At 50.8% G+C, this 15,514-nt stretch overlaps 1 pseudogene; it reads left to right on the forward strand.

The window, feature by feature from the left end:
* Positions 1–12,738: 12,738 nt before the first annotated feature.
* Positions 12,739–14,487, forward strand: LOC125546981 (annotated as a pseudogene).
* Positions 14,488–15,514: the final 1,027 nt, after the last annotated feature.

The following is a 15,514-nucleotide window of genomic DNA, read 5'->3' on the forward strand; positions in this document are numbered from 1 at the left end:
CTCTGCACACATGTGCACATCTCAATCGGCCATTGTATGTAGCATCCATGCACCAGCCCCCGTATCATTGTCTTGATCGTACTCCTGGCCATGGACACCAAACCAAATCGAAAGACCGGAATCACCGGCTAGCAACCAGATCAGAAGCCACCAAGCCATGGACATGATCCAGACCAGAAGGCCGGCAATCACCAGCAAACGAGATCGGGAGGCCGGCAACACACAACGGCGACGGCCAGATCAGGAGGCAGCCATCAAGGAAGAACAGAAAAAAAGGCCAAAGACGCCCCGCCGCCGCTGTCCGTCGGGTGGCCGGCTTCCTCCGGCGGCGGCGAGGTGAACGGGCATGGTACAATAAGAACAGACTCTAAGGTTACCTTGATGCTTATGATTCATCTGCCCTCATGTATCATTTATCTATATGTAGATGTAAGATAGTGATGGTTTTGGATCAATGTTTATACCTCTTTCTAATATAAAAATGTTGGATGTATTGGTTGTTTATTAAAAAATATTTCAAAGATGTAAAAGGTTTCATAAAAGAATGTGTTCCATCTTTGCAATTGTACTAGCTGATCTCAGTTGCTCATTCTTTCTTATCATTAGTCAGACATGAATGAAACTTTGTTATATCTTTCTCATTCAAGTACGGAAATAAAGAAACATTGATACATTATAAAGGAGTGCGTTAGCCTTAACAAAAACTGTTTAGTTGTCTTGTGCTGAAATTTGAGTGTTGAAAAATATCATGCTAGGATGCTACACCTCCTTTGCATACTTTAATTTATCTATTGTGAATTTGCCTTTAGAGATTGAAACCTATTTTATAAATTCTATTATTGCCAATCATCGTGACTCTTCTTTGCCAAAATGGACATACCTGCTATACCTGCTCATATCATCTATTTTTATCTCATGCGGAGGCTGTTAATATGGTCCTAAGCACCCATATTTTTTGTTTGTAGGTTTTGGAGCGTACCATTTTGACCCATCATTCCTTTAATCGGCAGTTTTCCAACCAATGAGTTCAGATGTAGATTGAAGAATGAAGATGAGGATAGTGTTTTAACCTTATAGGGACACACGGGCCGACAAGCGTTCTACTTTCCGCTCTCTATATTCCTAGAAAATAAAATGACCATGGAGTACTGCAGATCAGATTGGAAACACTGCACCTTTTGTGCCCTCTCTCGAACATAACTGACTGAAGCCTTGGTATAGCGTCCGCTGTAATGAAATCTATCCCTCGATCTCTTTATTTGTCAAGCGAAAATAAAATATAGTAATATGTGATATCTTGTTTAGCACTGGCACAACTAAAATTTATGTATGGATAACCTCTAAATCCATCATTTTTCCTATATAAATCAGATGGCTTACCGAATCATGATGTTGAGTGTGAATGTGAGTAATTTATCTTTTATATGTGAGTTGTTCAACACACAATACAATGCAAGACGGCGCAGCGAAGCGCGCGTTTGCTTCTAGTTACTTAGGGCATCTCCAGCCGTTCGGCCCCCCAGGGCGCCTAAATAGAGCGGCATGGGGGCGTGCCGGCGCTAGTTCGGCCCCTGGGGGCGACCTAGCTCCCAGTCACGCCCCCAAGCGCCGGCCCCAGGATGCGGGAAATTTAAACTTGGTCGTTCCCGCTCTCAAAAGACGCCACAAATCCGGCGATCGGACGTAGTCTGGCGTTACAAAAAACATAGCGCCGCACGCCGCAAGTTCGCGTGCGCAATGATTCACTCGGCGGGGTCGGCTCCAGGCGTTGGCGGAGTCGGCGTGCGCGGGCTCGGCGGTGTCGGAGCTGCTTCGGTGCTGGGCTGTGTCGGCGCGGCTTCGGCACTGCTGGGCGGCGATGTAGAAGCGTCGTTCGGGCTTGGCGTCCGTGTGGTCGTGGGCGCGGGAGCTTGCGTCGTCGGCGTTGCCGTCTGCATCTGGTTCAGGATGAGGCCGCGTTCCGTCATGTACCACGCCCTGAGCTGCTCGTCGTTGCTCTGGAGCATGTCCGCCCCGCCCATCAGAAAAGCCATGTCGGTGTTCCTCTTCTTCGCGGCGACGTTCGTCCGGAGCAGGTCGAGCTTGATGGCGTTGTTCTTCATCAGCGACGCCCACCGCGCCTCGGTCGTCTACATCAGCTTGATGGCGTACTTCTTCGGCGGCATGGCGGCGACTGGAAGGCGAGCTGGAGGGGGTTTGACGGGAGAAAGGGAGTGAATGGCGGGAGGAAGGCGAGCGAGCGGAAGAGATGCGAGGGAAAAGCGTCAAGAAGCGGCGGGAAAAGGCCCTCGGGTCGCCGCCAGGGCGGGCCCACGCGCCTTTTTCGCTTGTGCCGGCTCCCCAAGCGCCCCCAGGGCGCCGGGTTCGCCCTGGGTCCGCCGGCACCAGTTTTGACTCGAGTCGACGAAAAACGGGTTTCTAGGGATGCGACTGGACCGTTTTTTTGGCGCCGGCGCAGCAAAATCGCCTGGAGAGGGCCTGTTGGGGGCGCGGCTGGAGATGCCCTTACCATTACCATGAGGATGCGTGCCATGCGTTGCGGCCGCCGGCAGAAACTAGCATGTGTGTTAAGTCATTTTGCAGTAAAAGGAGATGTTTTTTATTTTTATTTTTTAAAAAAGGAGGATGACCCCAGCCTCTGCATCTGGGAGATGCATACGGCCACTTTATTGATTATTCTCGAGGACCTTACAAAGTATTACAAACAATATACCTGAATCCATTATCTTGGTAACATATGCCATTACTCCTATCCATAGGATAAAGGGATGCTAGCTGGGCCACTACCCCAAACCACTCACCTAAGCCTAACATCAAAAGCCGGAAACCCCAGCCGAGCCACATACCGGGTCTGGGGCACAATCCGGTCAGACGCACTCGTGTGTCGTCGCCGCCATCTTTCACAGGTCCGTCTTCAGATCATATTGAGGCTTCTACCTTGTCTGACCACTCTACCATCAACGCGCCCATGACGCCAGACAGCTTCCTCCTCCTGCACGAGTCCATCTCCGCGCATCAGACGCCGAGTCTTCACAGCACCATGCCGCCGAGATCCGCCACTATCAATGTGTAAGATGAAGCACCGCTCCACCAAAGTCGCCGTCCTCTAGTCCCTCGAGTCCGTGTGCACCTCCAAGAATGACACCCCCAGGGGGGAAACGACACCAGAGAGCCGTCGTCATCCGATCTACTGATCTAGGGTTTCCCCCGCAGGTAGCAGAGAGTGGTCTTGAACATCTCCACGGCGATGCCTTCAAGAAGGGAACGACGCAGACAGCGTCGCCATCGCCAGCCTTGGCAAAAGCCAATAGCAGGTTTTCACCCAGATCTGATCGAAAACCTCCATCTCTCGTGCACGGGTCGCCGCCGTCCTTGCCGGGACCTAGATGATCCCGCTTGCCAGATCTCAGCACGGAGAAGCCCCCCATCAAGACCCGTCGGCCGAGCAGGGGAGGCCGAGGCCGCGCCCACAGGTCAGATCCGCAATGGATCCAAGCCCGCGCCGCCGCCCCGGAATCAACCTCGTGCGCAGCCGCCACCGCCTGCCGAGGCTCGCCGCCGCGTGCCCCGCCACCGCTCGCCGAGGCCTGCCGCCGCAGGACACCGCCGCCTGCCGCCTAGATCCGCCGCCCACAGAAGAAGGGGAGTCGGGAGAGGGAGTCCCGCCGCCGCCGCCGTCTGCCACGCGGATTTCACCCGGCGACGTCACCCGGCGGCGGCGCGAGGAGGGGAGAAGGAGAGGGCGGCGGCGGTACCTAAGGGTTGGAGGCCCCCGAGTCGCCCAGGGCGGGGGCGATGCGAGGGACGCGACTTCCCTTTTCTAAGTGAAAGGAGACGTAAGAGCTGATGCTTATGCCTCTGATCGATCTGGGCGTGATGTGTGCATGCAGCTTGATAGCAGCCGTGCGGCCGTATAGTTCGAGCGTGAGAGCGGCCTGGCGGCCAACCCTGTGTGCGCTTGTGTTCGCAGCCTGCGGCCTCGTGGTCGTGTGCGTGCGCACTGCCCAGCCTTGCAGCGGCAGCCGCGTGCGCCCCCCTTGCCGTTTTGGTTACTCATGTACTTTCTTCATTTTTATTTAGTTTGCATATTAGTTTTGGTCTAAGTCAAGTTTTATTAACTTTGATAAAGTTTTTTTAAAAAATATTAACATATACAATAACAAATCAATATCATTAGATTTGTTATTAATTGTACTTTGACATTATATAGATTTGATATAGTAAATGATTATATTGTTTTTGATAAATTTGGTCAAATTTTACGAAGTTTGACTTCAGTCAATCTAATACGCGAACTAAAAAAAACGAAGAAAGTATTTACAGGAAGGGGCTACGGTACAGGCCGAAGCATCGCGCGCCGCCGTGGCCGTTCGCCTGCTCCCGATCTTTTTGGGCCAGATAATGATGCACTGATCGGTTGTAGAAGTTTATCTTCTTTGAGGCGAAGTATCAGCTGAAAATGACTATTCGGTGAAAATCTGAAAATTTCTATCGTGGACTGTTGGATCAAGAGGGGACGTCATGGATTACAGGTGGGATTCCTAACAATCCACTTAAACGCACATTAGCAAATAACCCCCTCTCTCTATTCAACTACTCCAGGATTTAGTTAACCCGTATGAAAAAATTGACCGCCTCCATAACCTAGCCGCACCATGGCGACTCGACGACGTGGCGCTCTCTCCAGGCGAGAGCGGCTCGATGGCCGGGTGGCTACCCCTCCCGCATCTGCGACGGTGCGTCGACGCTTCGGGCAATGGCGACTGGTGGTCAGGGCGTTGCCTCACACACAGGTGACTCGGCGGCCGGAGCTCCGCCCGCACACGACAGTGCTCGACGCCTCGGGTGACGCTACGGCCGCGCAGCTGCCCCTCATGCTACGGCGACTCGGTCCCCACGAGGCTTCCCCGCACAACGGTGGCTTGATGGCCGTCATGATGCCCTCAAGCGGCGGTGACATAGACCCAAAACTTATTATGCAGTGGCTTGCTCCTGTTGTCTGATTCTACAGCCCAATGCTTGCTTCTTAGTATTAATTCAGAAGTTGTATCTGAATGTTGTATTTTTTGGTGAAGCCTGTAAGCTTGCTTATGTAGTCCAAATTCTGAAGTTGCATTGGCATGCAATCTGTAATCTTTGGATGTATAAATTTAGTTGAATAAATTTTCTGAGCTGGGCTATTTTAAATCAGTGATTGACAAAATAGAAAAGCGAAGTTCTGTTCCAGCAGTATCTTTTCTGAGCCCTTTTCTAGTCACTCAATGTGAGTTATCTTGGGCAATCCATTCATACTGGCCCTTAATATGAATTCAGTTGAAGGTAATTGAAACGGGAAGAAAAAAGGTCAGGTTCTCAGTCATTCAATCTATAATAATTGAAAGATTTGTTCGGGTGGATTTCAGTCTGCAAAGGACCTACTAGCAGCTAGCATTGTTGTGCTAGTTGTGGAACGAGCTTCATCTAACAAAGACGTTATTCAAGGCATGCTCAGGCTACAAAATTGGCAACAACTTCAAGTTATTCCTCTCAGAAGACTAACTAGACATCTTTCAGAAGAACTATGATATTCACATCTACTCCCTCCGTTCCAAAATAGATGACCCAACTTTGTATTAACTTTGTACTAAAGTTAGTACAAAGTTGAGTCATCTATTTTGAAACGGAGGGAGTAGAAATAACAGCAGTACAGCTCCCGGAAGAACTATAATATTCATTCTTAAAATTTATCCAACACCTGAAGTTGTTGTTCTGCACCAACATACGCATTGGATATGAACCAAAATCCCAAGTACATACTGAGATGAACCAAAATCCAAGGATATTCTTGTGTGCTCAACCTTAACAACAACAAGACAAAGTATTGATCATAGTACAAAAGATACAATTCAGAGCAGACATTGTGCATAAACCAGTGAAAACTTACAAATCTTTCACAAGATAAATAACTATTTATGTCTCGCTAGAAGGGAAAATTGAATTTCTCTAAAGGTAAACAAAAGAAAGTATCCAAAGACAATATTTGCCATCTTGCATATGCTTGACAGTTATCATGCATGGCCTCAAAAGCACATCTAGTTAACTTTCTTGCACGTTTTCTTCGCTTTTCTCCCTTCAAGTCCTTTTTGCGTTCCTCCTCATTTGTTCGGAAACCAACTTTGCCACAAAGAAATCGCCTCAGACCACCACATTATCTACAACCCTTTTTTGTTCAATTCTGATTGAAAACCCAACATTGTGTGCATATGCCTTGTAAAATTTCTCGACATCTTCCATAGTCTCGAATGCCATACCTACAAACACACAGTAGTCATATAAGTCAATATTATTAGAGAGATTTGAGTGGAATTATCGTGATAATGGTACTCACATAAAATAGGCCACTTGTAGCTCTCTTTTTTCATGTACCAATGTTTTCCATATTGATCGGAGGAGGCAGAATTTCCATATCATGGGTCCCTCCATTGTCGACATGCTCAGGTTCATGCTCCATCTATAATGCAACATCGCATGATTAGTTCTTCTCAATCGAGGAACAACAACAATCGCCAAATATACATGTTCCGTATAGTAAATATACATGCTCTGTACACTGGTTGACCTATGGCTTTCTATTGCGTAGCTTATGATTTTTTTTCTAAAAAAGAATTCCTATGCTTGACAAAAACGGTGAAAATAATGTCTGTATTTTGTAGCAGCCAAAGCTTTCTCATGATGCTGAAGATAGTGACAACCAATTTGCGTACAAAAACATTGTCTTATCAGTGTATCCTACTAGTCACTCTAGGTAAGCATCTAGTGAATTCACGGCAAAAAAAAAGCATCTAGTGAATTACAATGCTTGTCTGTTTGATGTACTGGATTATCTGTATATGGCTATGAAGAGGCAGCGGCACGTCAGGGTTCAAAATTGTGAGGGGCAGCGTTGACAAGTACTCCGAAGGGTGAGTCCCGGCTACAAGAGGGTGAGCCAAGTCCAATGGAGGGCAACACGCAGCCGACGAAGGCCCCATCAATCACTGTCGATGGAAGGGCAGCCATGGCGAGAGGCGCGGTTGGCAGAGGGAGAGTTGCGGTGGACAGAAGGCCCATCCCGACGGTCAGAGGGCCAGTCGCGGCCAGCTGAGGGCAGTGGTTACGCGCCGGTGGAAAGTGCATCGTCGGCGGCGCTCAAGACGATTGAAGAATCCGATCTCAGGATCTCACGAAGGGTCGAGCCCTATTCACCTCATGATTAATAGAGAAGGGGGGTTATCTGCTAATGTGCGTTTAAGTGGATTGTTAGGACTCCCACCTGTGACCCATGACGTTCGCTCCTGATCCAACAGTCCACGATAGAAATTTTCAGATTTTTACCGAATAGTCATTTTCACCTGATACTTCGCCCTTCTTTGATGCGTATCTCGCCAATGCTAAGCTAAACATGTATCGGTACACATAACGTTCCTGGCGCTCGCGCGCATCGCCTAGTGGGCCGGCCCAACAACAAACATGGTATAAAAAAGTATTGGACAAGTCTAGGTAGCAACCGGCTGCTCGCTGGGCTTCGCAAGTGGCCGGCCTAAAATAGAAATATTTTTGTCTACTCGATTAATAAGAAAAACAACGGGAGACCTTCCCTTCCTTGCCCTCGGTCGCTGACTCGAGCCTCGTCTGCAGAGTCACACCTCGCCGTCGGCCTCCGCCCCTACTCTCTCCCCGTCCCCCTCCCCTTGTACGAGAGAATCGTAGGAGAGGAGATGAGGGAGATCGAGCGACTAGACCAGGTCAGGCGGCCGGCAGATCCAGAACCCGCCGCCACCGACAAGGGATTCTTCACCTGGGCGTCCCTCCATGGGCTTCTGCTACTGCTTCGATTCCTACCCCCGGCGCCATGCCTAGTGCCCCCAAGGAAGGCCCCATCTTCTCCTCTCTCTCTCTCTCTAATCTGGGCGGGTCTGTAGCAGGGATCTCTAGGCATGGCTACTGCGGTTGAGAGAGAGGAGGAAACACGAGCTTGCTATAGACGGAACGGCCAAAGGAGGAAGCTTGGGCAGAGGAGGGGGTTGAGATCGTCCTTGGTCTGGAGCAGGACGGAGACGAAGATTGCTAAGGAACAGAGTTCTTGCGTGGCCGCTGTTCGTGGTTGCCCAGTTCATTTATGCTGAATTTTGCAAGACGAGCACAGGCCGGTGTGCTGCAGGCCGGTAGCTGCTTTGGTCGCGGTGCCACTGTGTGTTGATGGTTTGCTGATTTTTCTCCTACTGAATATAGTGCTATGGTGTGCTTTGAGCTACTGAATATACTACTGAATTAAACAAGAATTTTGCACACGAACGATTGTGGAGTTGAATGCTCTAATTTGCATAGTCGCACATGCACGACTGCAGAAAGTGCGCATGCGCGATGACGGAGTTGCACACTCCTGTCGACATACTAGCTCACGCACGGCTCCAAGAGGTGCACATGCGCGACAGCGTAGTCGCCCATGCGCGGCTGCCGGGTTGCACACCCTCGTCGCATAGTCGCACATGACGGCCACATAGTTGCACACTTATGTCGGCATAGTCGCACACGCACGACCACAGAGGTGCACACTCTCGTCCGCATGCATAGTAGCTCACACACGACTGCGGGATTGCACACGCTTGGTGGCATAGTCGCACACATAGGACCCAGAGTTGCACACTCTTGTCGGCGTAGTAGCTCACCCACGGTCGCGAAGTTGCACACTCTCGTTAGCATAGCCGCACTCTCGCCACATAGTCGCACATGACAGCCATGGAGTTGCACACTCCCGTCAGTATAGTCACACATGCACGGCCACAGAGGTGCACACTCTCGTCTGCATAGTAGCTCACGCATAACTGCGGCGGTTGCACACATGCAGTGGCATAGTCACACAATCGGATGTGGGAGTTGCACACGCGCGGCATCAGTCACACACGCACAGCCACAGAGTTGCATGCTATCATTGGCATAGTTGGTTGGGGTAACAGATAAAGTTGCACATCAACTGCTAGGCAGTTGGTAGGGGTAGCAAACGAAGTTGCACGTCTCATAGGAAGGGTAGTTCTGACAAGGACACCAACAACTTATAGGCAGGCAGCAAACGAAGTTGCACTACTCGTGTATGTGTAGTTTTTCACTGCTTGCACACCCTGCCCAATCTACCCTATCAGCAATATGTGCAAGTTAGTCTGTTGTTTCAACCAACTGCCTAGTAGTCGATATGCAACTCTTTCCCCTATCTACTTGTGGATATGTAGTTTCAGTTGACGGAGGCAAGAGATGAGGTTGCATATAGTCTGCTAGGCAGTTGGCCGGGGCAACAAGCGAAGTTGCACATCTCAGGTAGGGATAGTTGGTTGGTGAAAACTACATCCATGAGGGAAGTATAAAGTTGCATATATACATGGAGCTAAAGTTGCACATCTCACTAGCACATGTGGTTTGGACGGGGTGCTAGCAGTCAAAACTATACGCCCATAGGGGTACGGGAAAAGTTGCACATCACTCTTAGAAAGTTGGCCGAGGCAGCATCCGAAGTTGCACATCCACTGCTAGGCAGTTGGTCGAGATAGCAAAATAGTGAAAATTGTACATCAACGGGCAGGGGGGAAGTAGCACATCAACTACTAGGCAGTTGGCTTGGGCAGCAAACGAAGTTGCACATCAAAGTGTTAGGGGTAGTTTGGGGTGGAGGTCTCCGTCAGTGAAAACTGCACATCCACGGTAGTGCAAAAGTTGCATGTCGACGCTCAAGTAGTTGCACATCGACTCTTAAACAATTGCACCGAAACAGGGAGTAAATTGCACACAAAAAAATTCATCGAAGCATATCCATGCGGGATCATGTTTCGAAGAGCACGCCGGAAGGGTTTTAACGGTGAAAACGGATCTTAATTTCGATGCATGGTTTATAAGTTATGACTTTTTGAAAAAAATTCAAAGATCCCAATTAAATGTGTTCACACATGCTTTTGTAATTTCGTTTTATTTTTTCCGTTCACCTGCTACTTTTTCTCTTTAATATGAATTAGAATTTTTTTATATGAATTAGGGAGACAATTTAGTTCCTTTTATAGACTAGGGATAAAATACTTCCTTTTTGGCCGGCTGCTCCATAGACTACTGTACAACAGGGTCCATTTGTCAGGCTTTGCCAAATGTATTTTCGCAGAAACTCAGTGAACATGTAATTCTGCCGAGTTTATTAAGTTCGTCTAGTTGTTTTTCGTTGGAACCTGGCAAAGGCATAGCTCTGCCGAGTTGCTTATCACCATCGAGTCCAATTTTGAATTAAACTTGACAGAGAGAAGTTTGCAGAGTTTCCTATAAAATGAACTTGGCGAAGTATCGGAACTCAGGACAAAACCAGATTATAGTAGTGTGAGAATGACTATATGTGCAACTAGAGCTAATATAGAAGCCCACAAAAAAAATGATCGCTGTATGTGTAACTTCCCAATGATCGTATCGTTGAGAACAACTATGTGTGCAACAACAACTACTATAGATGCCAACAAAAAGTGATCGCCGTGTGTGTAACTTCCGAATGACCATATCCAACTGAGAACAATTATGTGTGTAATGACTAGAACTACTATAAATGCCAACAAAAATGATCGCCGTGTGTCCAACTTTCCAATGATCGTACCCATCTGAGAATGATTATGTGTGCAATTGGAACTACTATAGATGCCAACAAAAATGATAACCATGTGTGCAAGTTTCCAATGATCGGATCCAACTGAAAACAACTATGTGTGCAATTAAAATTACTATAGATGCCAATAAAAATGATCATCATGTGTGCAAGTTCCCAATGATCATATCCAACTATAGATTTCATATAAAAACTAACGTTTTAGTTTTAACTCCGCGGCCATGCATGAGCACCTCCCATGATAATTCATGTGCGACTATGCAGACAAGATTGTTCAATTTTGTGTCCATGCATGTGCGACTGTGCCGACGAGAGTGTGCAACCCCGCGGCCATGTGTGAGCACCTCCCACGACAATTTATGTGCGACTATGCGCACGAGATTGTGCAACTCTGTAGCTATGCATGTGCGACTATACCGATGAGAGTGTGCAATTCCATGGCCGGACGTGAACACCTCCCACGACAATTCATGTGCGACTGCGGACGAGATCGTGCAACTCCGTGGCCATGCATGTGCGAAGTGTGCAACTCCGCGGCCATGCGTGAGCACCCCCACGACAATTCATGTGCGACTATGCGAACGAGATTGTGCAACTCTGTGTCCATGCGTGTACGACTATGCCGGCGAGATTGTGCAACTCTGCGGCCGGGTGTGAGAATCTTCCACGATAATTCATGTGCGACTATGCGGACCGGATTGTGCAACTCTGTTGCCATGCACGTGCGACTACGGCCGACAAAAGTGTGCAACTTCACGGCAGGGTGTGAGAACCTCCCACAATAATTCATATGAGACTATGCGGACAAGATTGTGTAACTCTGTGGCCATGCATGTGCCAACTAAGACTACTATGTGTGCAACTGCAACTACTATGGATGCCAATAAAAAATATTTCCTCCGTCTCAAAATTCTTGTGTTAGATTCGTCTAAATATGGATGTATCAAGTCACGTTTTAGTATTAGGTATATCCGTATCTAGATAAATTTAAGACAAGAATTTTGGGATAGAGAAAATAGTAAACAATAGATCAACTTAAAAAGAGACATTTAGTCAACTTATAAGAGCGTTTTTGATACTAAGGAGTGCTTCTGTCGCTGCTAGCTTATAGTAGTATTTGCTTTTCTACAGTAAACTGAACCATGGCCTGCTCCTGCTGCCGTTGCTAGCTTATGTTTGCTTTTCTATAGTAAAATGATCCATGACCTGCTGCTGCCGCCGCTGAAATTGAAACTCAACTGAACCATGTCTTGCTGCTGCTTCCGTTGCTAGATGCCGCCGCTACCTGCTGCCGTTGCTAGATGCCGCTGCTGACGACTGCCGGCATGGCGGCACACAGTTTCTTCAGAACTGAAGCGGTGAAGCTCACAGGCCACAGTAAACAAAATCCATCCATGTAGTGCACTGCTGGACGAGAGGATCGCATAAGCGTGTTGATTCTGGATGAGGCGGCCTTAGCGCGACGCGTGCTTCGGGAAAGACGTGGGCTCTCGCGGACTACAAGAAGCGGGGCATGCGGGTGAGGTCCATGCTCTCCTTCAACTGTGGCGACAGCTGCGGCAGCGAAACAACCGCGACGAGGGAGGCGTCAGGTAAGGCGCGCTTGGAGGCGGCCTTGTGGGAGACGGGGCCGACGGTGAGCGCCGGGGCTGTGTCCACGGAGCAGTCGCGGTCGGCGGCCGATCCCGGGAGGCCGAGGCGGACCCCACATCGCCTCTTGGATTGGGGTGGGGGGACGAGCAGCAGGAGGACGACGCAGGGGTGGGAGCGGCGGCGGAGAGGTGAAATCGCAACGGGTGGGGTCGGGGAGTGGAGGAGACAACGAGGATATGATGGCTCCAACAAGATGGCACGTGACGCACGACGGGGCGATGTGGCGTGATCCTGCGGCCAGGAACCGGCCGCTCATTTCATCTACTACCCCTATAAAAATAAGAGAGGGCGGAGAACCAGATCATCCTATCCATCGAAACCTGCAATCCCATGGTCTACATCACTCCAGCATACTAAACGCGTTTTATGCTTTAATTACCCACCATGCCATTGCCTTAATTATTTACCCACCATGCCATTGTTTTAATTATTTACCCACCATGCCCATTGGATTAACATCGTCCCGAACACGTCGCTGCCCTCTCGCTACCACGCCGTCGGGGCAGTTTGGCCACCGTCCCACACCTCGCCCCACCTCTTCCCTACAACTCCACGCCAGCCACGCCTCGACCGCCGCCGGACAACCTCCACCTGTGCCTGTCCACAAGCGCCGCTGGACAGCCGCTCCGTCCACGCGCCATGCGCCGCCGCGCCGTCCGCACTCGCGCTGCCCGGACCATCGCGCCGTCCAGCGCCCGCACTGCCCACGCGCCGACCAGGCCGCCACGTCCACTCCAAGGATCAGTGTTGAGGACGCCACCCGCGTCGCCATCTCCCCCTTCGAGGACTCCGTCGACGGCATCAGCGGCAACCTGTTCGACGCCTACGTCAAGCATAAGTAACCGTCGTCAGTCGATTCTTGAGCTGTTGATTGATTCTTGGTCTGTTCTTGTGTCTTCTTGAGCTGTTGATTGATTTGTTTTGGGCGTGGATGCAGCCTACTTCATGGGCGCGCGCCGGACTGTGCGCAAGGGCGACCGCTTCGTGGTGCACGGCCACATGCACGCCGTGAAGATCAAGGTCGTCGACACGGACCCTGACGAGTGCGTCATCGTGGCAGCGGGCATGCAGGTCTTCTGCGACGACGCCAACCCGGTCAAGCGGGAGGACGAGGGGAGGCTCGACGGCCCGGGCTACGACGACATTGGCGGCGTCCACAAGCAGCTCGCGCAGATCCGGGAGCTGGTCGAGCTGCCGCTGGGCGTGAAGCAGCTCGCGCCACCCCAAGCTGTTCAAGACGCTGGGCGTGAAGCCACCCAAGGGGATCCTGCTCTACGGCCCGCCCGGCACCGGCAAGACGCTGCTCGCGCGCGCCATCGCGGCCGAGTCGGGCGCCAACTTCGTCGTCGTCAACGGGCCGGAGATCATGTCCATGATGGCCGGCCAGAGCGAGGACAACCTGCGTAAGGTGTTCGCCCAGGCCGAGGCCCGGGCGCCGTCCATGATCTTCATGGACGAGATCGACGCCATCGCGCCCAACCGCGAGAAGACGCACGGCGAGGTGGAGCGCCGCGTCGTGTCCCAGCTGCTCATGCTCATGGACGGCCTCCGCCCGCGCGCGCAGGTCATGGTCATCGGCGCCACCAACCGCCCCAGCAGCCTCGACCTCGCGCTCCGGCGCGACAGCCGCTTCGACAAGGAGATCGATATCGGCGTGCCCGACGAGGTCGGCCGCCTCGATATCCTCCGCATCCACTCCAAGGACATGCCCCTCTCGGACGACGTCGACCTGGAGCGCATCAGCAAGGACACGCACTGCTTCGTCGGCGCCGACCTCGCCGTGCTCTGCTCCGAGGCGGCCTTCCAGTGCATCCGCCAGAAGATGGACGTGATCGACCTCGAGGTGGACACCATCGACGTGGAGGTTCTCAACTCCATGTCCGTGATCATGGACGACCTGGTGCACGCCAAGGAGGTGACCAAGCCGTCGGCGCTGCGGGAGACGGGTCTGGTGGAGGTCCCCAAGGTGTCGTGGGCGGCCTGGAGGATGTCAAGCGGGAGCTCCAGGAGACGGTGCAGTACCGTACCGGGTGGAGCACCCGGAGATGTTCGAGCTCTTCGGCATGGAGCCGTCGCGAGACGTGAGCTCCTCGACTGTGACGTTGCCGGGCGACGTGCTGCTTGTCACCTCGATGTCCGCCAGGACGGTGTCGGCCTTGCGGTTGATATCCGCCGGCGGCGGTCCTTAGCCCACACCTTGAACGTGTCCCGCGGCAATGGCGATGCCTCCGCCCTGATGCACACCACGGACGCGGTCGCGCCTGGGCCGAGCACACTGCCGACCAGGCGGAACGCGCGGTCATCCTCCTCCCTGAGCAGCAGCCGCCAGATGGGGAAATGGAGCACGCTTACGTATCTTGACGAAGATCTCCCTCCGCGAACTGCCCTTCGCCACCGTTGCGCCCCTTCTCCGGCTGATTGATGCGTGACGATCTCTTCCTTCGCTAGGGCATGGAGGAGCGACTCAGCAGCCAACCTCGGCTTATTAGTGCTCTGCTGGTCGAACCTCTCCATCGCCGCCTGTGAGTCCTCCGAACCAGCTGCAACCTGCATCCTCCCCTTCACCTCTGTCTTTCTCCAGTGTCTCTGCTGAGCTGTAACTGATTCCAGCATTTAGGAAATGGCTTTGTAATCTCCATAGAATGTATACCTTCTTCTATCATGAAGTCTCAACTAAGTATGGGCTGATTTTTTACTAGCGTAGGAGCAAGACCACTGACTAGCGGTGTTCTGGATAATTTACTAGCCACTGAAGTCCAACATCTAGACGACATAAGAAGAAAGGTAATAAGTAAGTCTTCTGCTAAATGAAGGGCTTGGGAATGTCACTAATCAGGATTGGCAAGCTCAAAACAAGGAGGTTAGGATGTGATTGCTTAGAAGTTCATATATGTTCTGTTTCAAGTCAGCATTAGTGATTACCAACTTAACAAGAGAATGTGCAGGTTATCAATGGCAAACCACTAGATTCAAATTTCAGGATTACAAATAACAAATGCGTTTGGACACCTTCAGGTTACAATCAGAAACTCTTGTATTTAGGATCATGCGCATATTGAATGTAAAGTAATGTTTTTAATCACCCATGTGTTCATGTTTCAGATTAGAAAAAAAAAAGATGACCTGAAGAGCTCCATGAAGTCAGCTGTGATGTTGCAATAAAATAATCAATGACAGAGGTTTCGCTGGTAAGCCATCTGAGCAAGACAAATTGGT

Source organism: Triticum urartu, chromosome 3 (genome assembly GCF_003073215.2).
Source record: "Triticum urartu cultivar G1812 chromosome 3, Tu2.1, whole genome shotgun sequence".
Classification (NCBI taxonomy): domain Eukaryota; kingdom Viridiplantae; phylum Streptophyta; class Magnoliopsida; order Poales; family Poaceae; genus Triticum; species Triticum urartu.